The sequence below is a fragment of the Mus pahari genome, chromosome 1 (assembly GCF_900095145.1).
Source record: "Mus pahari chromosome 1, PAHARI_EIJ_v1.1, whole genome shotgun sequence".
In the NCBI taxonomy this organism is placed as follows: domain Eukaryota; kingdom Metazoa; phylum Chordata; class Mammalia; order Rodentia; family Muridae; genus Mus; species Mus pahari.
Window position 1 is genome coordinate 86,631,269 of NC_034590.1, and position 6,418 is coordinate 86,637,686.

The 6,418-nt window shown below is 46.5% G+C and overlaps 1 non-coding gene across 1 annotated transcript; it reads right to left on the minus strand.

Moving 5' to 3' along the window:
• Window positions 1-4,346: 4,346 nt before the first annotated feature.
• Window positions 4,347-4,478, minus strand: LOC115062919. Its single transcript, XR_003842824.1, has one exon. It is a non-coding gene; the product is annotated as a small nucleolar RNA SNORA17 (small nucleolar RNA).
• Between the last annotated feature and the right edge of the window lie 1,940 nt (window positions 4,479-6,418).

Consider the following 6,418-nt stretch of genomic DNA (forward strand, 5'->3'; position numbering starts at 1 on the left):
GATTCTGAGTGCTGACTGTAGCACCTCCATGAGCATTTATTTTAAATTGCGCATGGAAGCTCTTTGAACTTTTGAGTCCCCTGTTGGGGCCTTGTTTTGTTGGGAGAGGTCACAGGCTGTGAGGGGTTGGCCCAGCGCTGTTTCTATTAAAATTAAAGGAAGCCTGGGCTCAGATGAGAGGTGAGAATGGTCAGCGCGGGGGCAGCCACTTAGGTCGCTGGAAGCATGAGAGACATGGTTAATGGCTAAAACAAATTTCCCCTCATGCCTATTTTCTCTGCTGAGCCCTTTGGGTAGAAAACAATCTAACCCTATTTAAGAAAAAAAATTAGCAGACATATTAAAAGAGAGTTGAGAGGATGAGAGAATCTTGGCTGGGCACTGTGGAAATCAAGATTTAAAGGCAATGAGTGGCCTGAGGTTAATTTGGTGTATCTGGCTACAACACAGCAGCAGTAAGAGATGGGACCCACTTGACAGAAGCTTTGCACTGTTGGAAACACCCAGAGCAGTGGGAGCTGCATGTACTGATGGCTATGGCACATGTTCCCTCGGCGGAGGGGGGGTTCTGGTGTATCAAGTGTGTTTAATCCCCACAGTCACCCACTGAGAGGAGTGATTAGTATTTCTATGATAAAGTCATGACTTGGAGAGATAAATCACATCGATTGATAAGCTCTCGCTTCTCTTATGTGTGTTGGTCTGTGAGGGCACACATGTGTAGAGTCCAGAGGAAGATCCGGAGTGTTCTGCACTGTCACTGTCTATTGTATTCATTTCAGTCAAGATCCCCCACTGCATCTGGAGCTAGACTGATGGTCGGTGGCCCGTAAGCCTCATCGCGATACTTCTCTGTCTGAGCATCACAGTTCTGGGGTGACAGGGGCATACATAGTCACATCTATCGCTTTACACGGGTGCTGAGGATCCAAGTGCAGGTCTTCATGCTTGCTCAGCAGTTGCCCCTAGTCACCAAGCTGGCTCTCTCGCCCTGCTATGCCCCCTTGTAAGAGATAGAATTTGAACTAAGAGCTGGGAACTGTGGGCTGCTTCATTAGGCCACTAGTTTTTATAGAAGCCACCATTTCCAAAAGGCCTAGTGCTTAGGGCAATGGTGCTTGTGTAGCTAGTTTTTGTTGTTGTTGTTGTTTTGTTTGTTTTTTCTCTGTCAACCTGATATAAACCATGGTAATCTGAGAAGAGGAACCTCAATTCAGAAAGTTCCTTTATTTAAATTGCCTATAGGCCAGTCTGTAGAATATTTTTTAAGTTAACGATTGATACGGGTGGTTGGTGCCACCCCTGTAGGAGGTCTTGGGTTGTATAAGAAAGTAGGCTAAGTAAGCCATGAGGAGCAAGCCAGTAAACAGTCGTCCTCCATGAGTTCTGCTTCAGTTTCTGTCCTCCCGGTTTCTGCCTTGTGTTCTGGCCTGACTTCCTTCGATGACGGACTGTGATGTGGAAGTAAAAGCTGAAGACCCCCTTTCCTCCCCAGTTTGCTTTCAGTCATGGTGCTTTATCACAGCAATAGAAGCCCCACTAAAACTATAAATAACCCACTGGGCTTACCTAAGACAGTAAGGTCCGCTGGGCCGTTGAAGGCCTCATTGACATATTTAGAGTGTGGGTCATTAGAGTTTGGAGGATGGGGATTTAGGAAGAAACTCACATCATTGGTCAGTGGTCTAATTAATGTTGGTGAGATGTGAGAGAGTGATTTAGGTGGAGACAGAGAGGTGTATTGGGTATGGGAAGAGAAGATCCAAAAAGAAAATTTCAAACCTAAGAAATTCTGCAGCTTTTAAACTCATGGAGATAGTAATGATACAGACTTCAAAGGTACTTTGCAACTGGTTCAACACATAGCTGCTTAAATATTCAATATAAAGTATCTCATTTAGAGCAATGACAATCGGGTTTTTCTAAGGAGAGAAGAACTTTGAAGGAATATTTTTGGCCACAATTATATAGGAAATAGTTTAACCTCCCTCTCCGAAGAGTAAACAAACTCTTATAAATATGTTCCCACAGGAAAAAAATTACGATGATATTTAATTGAAGGCCTTTGAAAAAGAAATGTAGACAACCATGTTCCTCTATTAACTGCTGAATAGCCAGAATTGCCTTTGTTCTTCCATTCCAAGATCTGGGGAGTGGATATATGGAAGTCACTGAAAAATATGACTCTTATATTTTTGGTTGTGAGCCTAGCCTTTAACACTGAGCCATCTAAATTTCTGCTAATCTGTAAAGATCATCACCAAACAAACAAACAAAAAAAAAGAATTTGTTTATCAGCCTCTGCTGTCTTATCTATAGAAAAGTTCTCCACTCAAAAGAAGAAAAGAAAAATAGAAGACTCAAGCTCTTGTGAAGGAGCTGAGTCAGAGCCTCAGAAATGATGTAGGAGAATGGGTGTGGTGGCTCAGCAAGTAACCTCCCTGGTGGGAAAGCAGAGAAAGGCTGATCCTGCGGTTCACAGGTTCACTCAGCCTGCTCTGATGGCTCTTCTTTTTAAAAACTTTTGATTGGTTCTTTGTGAATTTCACATCATGTACCCAAATCTCACTCATCTCCCCCTCCCTTTGCAGGCACCCACTACCCTCACAAATCCCTCTCCCCAACAAAGGAAAAATGCTTCATTGTGGAAGCTGTAGTATGTCACAATGTGCCCCACATTGTTCACATTACCTGGCTTGCAAATGTTCATTGCAGTGACTCATGGGTCTGGTATGAGACCTCTGGCTTCTGTCACACTATTAATACTACAACCTCATTGGGAAACTCCTCTTGGACATCCTGTTGTTGCCCCGAGTCACGGAGATCCTGTAGCTTTGGATCTTTAGGACCACCCCTTCACAGAATCAAGTAGTTCATTGATAGGATAGATGTTGGAGTATGCCAAGTCAAAGCCCTAGATCTGGGTCTGAGAGGTATCTGAGCTGAATCAGTCCACCTGGTCTCCTATAACCACACCTCCAGGGCAAGCTCTCACACTCTGCCCTCACTGGTCCACCCAGTGGGCCAGTTCTCCTGCTCTCATGCCCTCAGTGCTGGCTCACCCGAAATTCCTGAAACCAGGCCTAGCTCCATACTGCTGCCCAGGCATGGTACCTTGCCTGTGAAGAACATAGCCAGTTATCCCACTCTCATTACCCAGGGGCCAACTCTTCCACCTGAGGTAGGTAGTGAGTGCTGAGGGAGGGGAGGAAGGCATCTCTCCCTTGCTTGTGCCACTGCACAGCAGACAAGAATTGGGGTTAGCTCTCCTATGCTCATGCCCTTGGGGCTGACTCATTGACAACTCCCACATCCAGAACCAGCTCTGGTCTTAGGCTGCCCAGGTGAGATGCTGGGCCTACTCTCCTGCTTTCTCGACCCCAGGGCCATCTCTCCCACCTGTCAGAGGTGGAAAGGGGTGAAGGTAGGGGAGGGAGTCTTCCTCTTGCCCGTGTCACCACGCATCAGACAAGTGTCAAGGCTAGCTCTCCCACACTCACAACCCTGTGCTGGCTCACCCACAACTCCAGCAACCAGAGTCAACTCTACTGTGTTTTCTGGGTGATGTGCGGGGCTTGTTCTTCCAAGTACTGCAAGTGACTAGGAGCAGAGTCAGCTCTCCTGCTTTTATGCCCCCAGAGCCTGCTCTCTCACAATGCCCAAGTGAGGGGTGGGGCCAGTTCTGCATAGCCCTTCCACATTTACCTGTTCCCGGGTAGCAGTCCAGACCAGGGATGACCACCTGGCCTTTGATGGTAACAGACCCCTGCTGCCTCAGGGCCACAGATTCAGATATGGCCCAGGTGGCAGCATAGGCCAGGGCCTCACCCTGGTCCCTGGCAGCATTGTTGGTTCCTCACATCAGGCTGTTCCTCACTACCCTCGAGTCTCCAGTTCTGCCTCTCTTCATTGTGCCCACATCCTTCTGTTTCTCTTTCTCTTCCATTTCTCCACCACTCACTTGCTCCTCTTAGTGGCATCCAAAGTCTCTGAGTGTCTGGGGTCGTCTCAGGGGCGCTGTGCGCTGCTGTGCATTATAGCACCAGGCAGGGGTCATGCGGCTTAGCCTGTATCCCTAGGCCCACAGTCCCGGGGGAAGCGCTTCCGGTCTCCGGCTCCCTCCCTACCTTGGGAGCCCAAACAGGTCTGTGTAGAGCTGGACTGGTGGTTGTCTCAGGCTAGCTTTCTGTCCAGGGGTGGCAGTGGGAGGTGGCAGTGGGACGGACATCAGATTGGTGGTCGTCTCAGGATAGCTTTCTGTCCAGGGGTGGCAGTGGGAGGCGGCGGTGGGAGGCGGCGGTGGGACTGACATCAGATTGGTGGTCTTCTCAGGCTAACTTTTCTCAGGTGTTAGGTTACTCATCATTCAGATGTTCACAGGTCAGAACACTGAGTGTGGACATAGCCTCTCTCCTCTCTGCCACCTACTGACGCACATGTGACACAGCAGCCACACCTGCAACACCTCTCAGGGAAGATGTGATAGCTATTTTTGGTTGTCAAGTTGACTTCATCTGGAATTAATTGGAATCCAGACATGGAGGGCAAACCTATGCAAGATTTTTTTTTTTTTTTGGCTCTGTTTGAAGTTGGAGAATCCACTTCTAAACCGAATTTCTGAGGTAGGGAGACACATGCCTTTGATATAGAAACTGAGGCAGGAATATAACCCTTTAATGTGGGCCACACCTTCTTCTAGAGGCTCATATAGGAACATATAAGAAGGAAGCTTCTCCTCTTTTGTCTGCTTGCCCTTGCCTTGTGAGCACATCCATTCCCTCACTGGCATCAGAGCTGACTTCTTTGGGATTCCCGTGTATTCTGAAGACCACTGAGACAACAAGCCTTGTGGGCTGAGCAACTTCTAGATTCTTGGACTTTCCATTCACAGCCAGCCATTGCTGGATTAGTTGGATTGCAGTCTGTAAGTCATTCTAATAAATCCCCATATATGTATATCCTATAAAATCTGGTACTCTAGAGAACCCTGGTTAATACACCTACTTAGTTAAGTCAGTGAACACCAGAGCAAAACCAAACCAGCATGCATAGCTTCTAAACAATGACACCGGATATAGACCCCTGTCTCTCCACTCATGTACACATATGTATACATGCTACCCACAAACTCACATACCTAGACATACAAGCACGTCTTTCTAACACACATACATGCATTGAATGAAAGATAAGAATGTGGTTACTGTACACAATCAGCACATTTACCATTAGGAGTATTATATCTTTTGTTATTCTTTTCATAGCTGTTCAAACTATGTAAAGAGGAGAGGAATATACGTAATACAAAATACACAGATGGACCATGGTGCTACCCCAGAAGAGGTACAACATGGAATAAGTAGCTATGGTGAGAATCATGAGCATGGTGATGATACCCATGAAACAGGTAGATCACAGTGATATGTATAGAACAGGTGGAGTATGGCCATGCCCATGGAACAGGAGGACCATGGTGATGTCTGGAGCAGGTGGACCATAGTGATGCATAGCTGATCATGCAACTTAACAAGGAAAAGGCCACATGCCCAGAGAGTGACGTTCATTGTTCCAACTCGATAGCTTGTTCCAGTCCCTCTCTTGGCTTTGTGGGGACTCTCTACTCCATCCTCATCTCCATCCCCTAAGCATCATGTTGATCCCCTGCGCCAGGACAGCCGAGGAAGCTGTATCAAGGGCTGTACTGCAGAAGGGTGCATTGACTGGATGAAGACACTGTTTTTTTCCCCTGTGTGGAGAATGGCTGTAGTAAAAGGCAGTTGCAGTTCCCCCGAAGCTTCACAATAGGTAATAAATTATGAAGAGAATATTCTTTGCTATGTAATTAATGGAAATTTACCATTTTTAACCTTCCTCTGGGTATTTTCCATGTCAAATAGGACCCGAGAGAGAGCATCACAGCTCTGGTGTGTACCCCTTCATTAGGCAGCAGCTGGAGGTTAAACCTTCAGTCACGTTTTCTGATGGCTTTGATCTCTGATGACAGTGTTAACTCTATTTGCTCCTTGGTATCACTCTGGTGTTTTAAAACCATCTTTTAAGAGTGCCTTGCTAATTATTTTTGCAGGAAGTTTAATTAAATCTTGTCACAGAGGAATATACTATCTTGGGGAATGGTTGCTAAACATAACTCAAATTGCCAAGGAAAAGGGAGACGGGGTAGACAGATATGCACAGAAAGAGCCATGCTGGGGATGGTTTTCTCTGCTAAAGGATGCAGGATCTCCTGGCATTCCAGTCCTATTGTCTGAGCTGCATTTGGTTTTTGGACAGGATTCTAATTTTGCTTTCAATTTACATTTTGAAGATGCATTTGGCCAAGGCAACCAATTGATGCTGCTCCCCCCGCTACTCTGGGGCCATTAAAATAAGCAGACGGGGATGCTGTGGTTGATAGGTG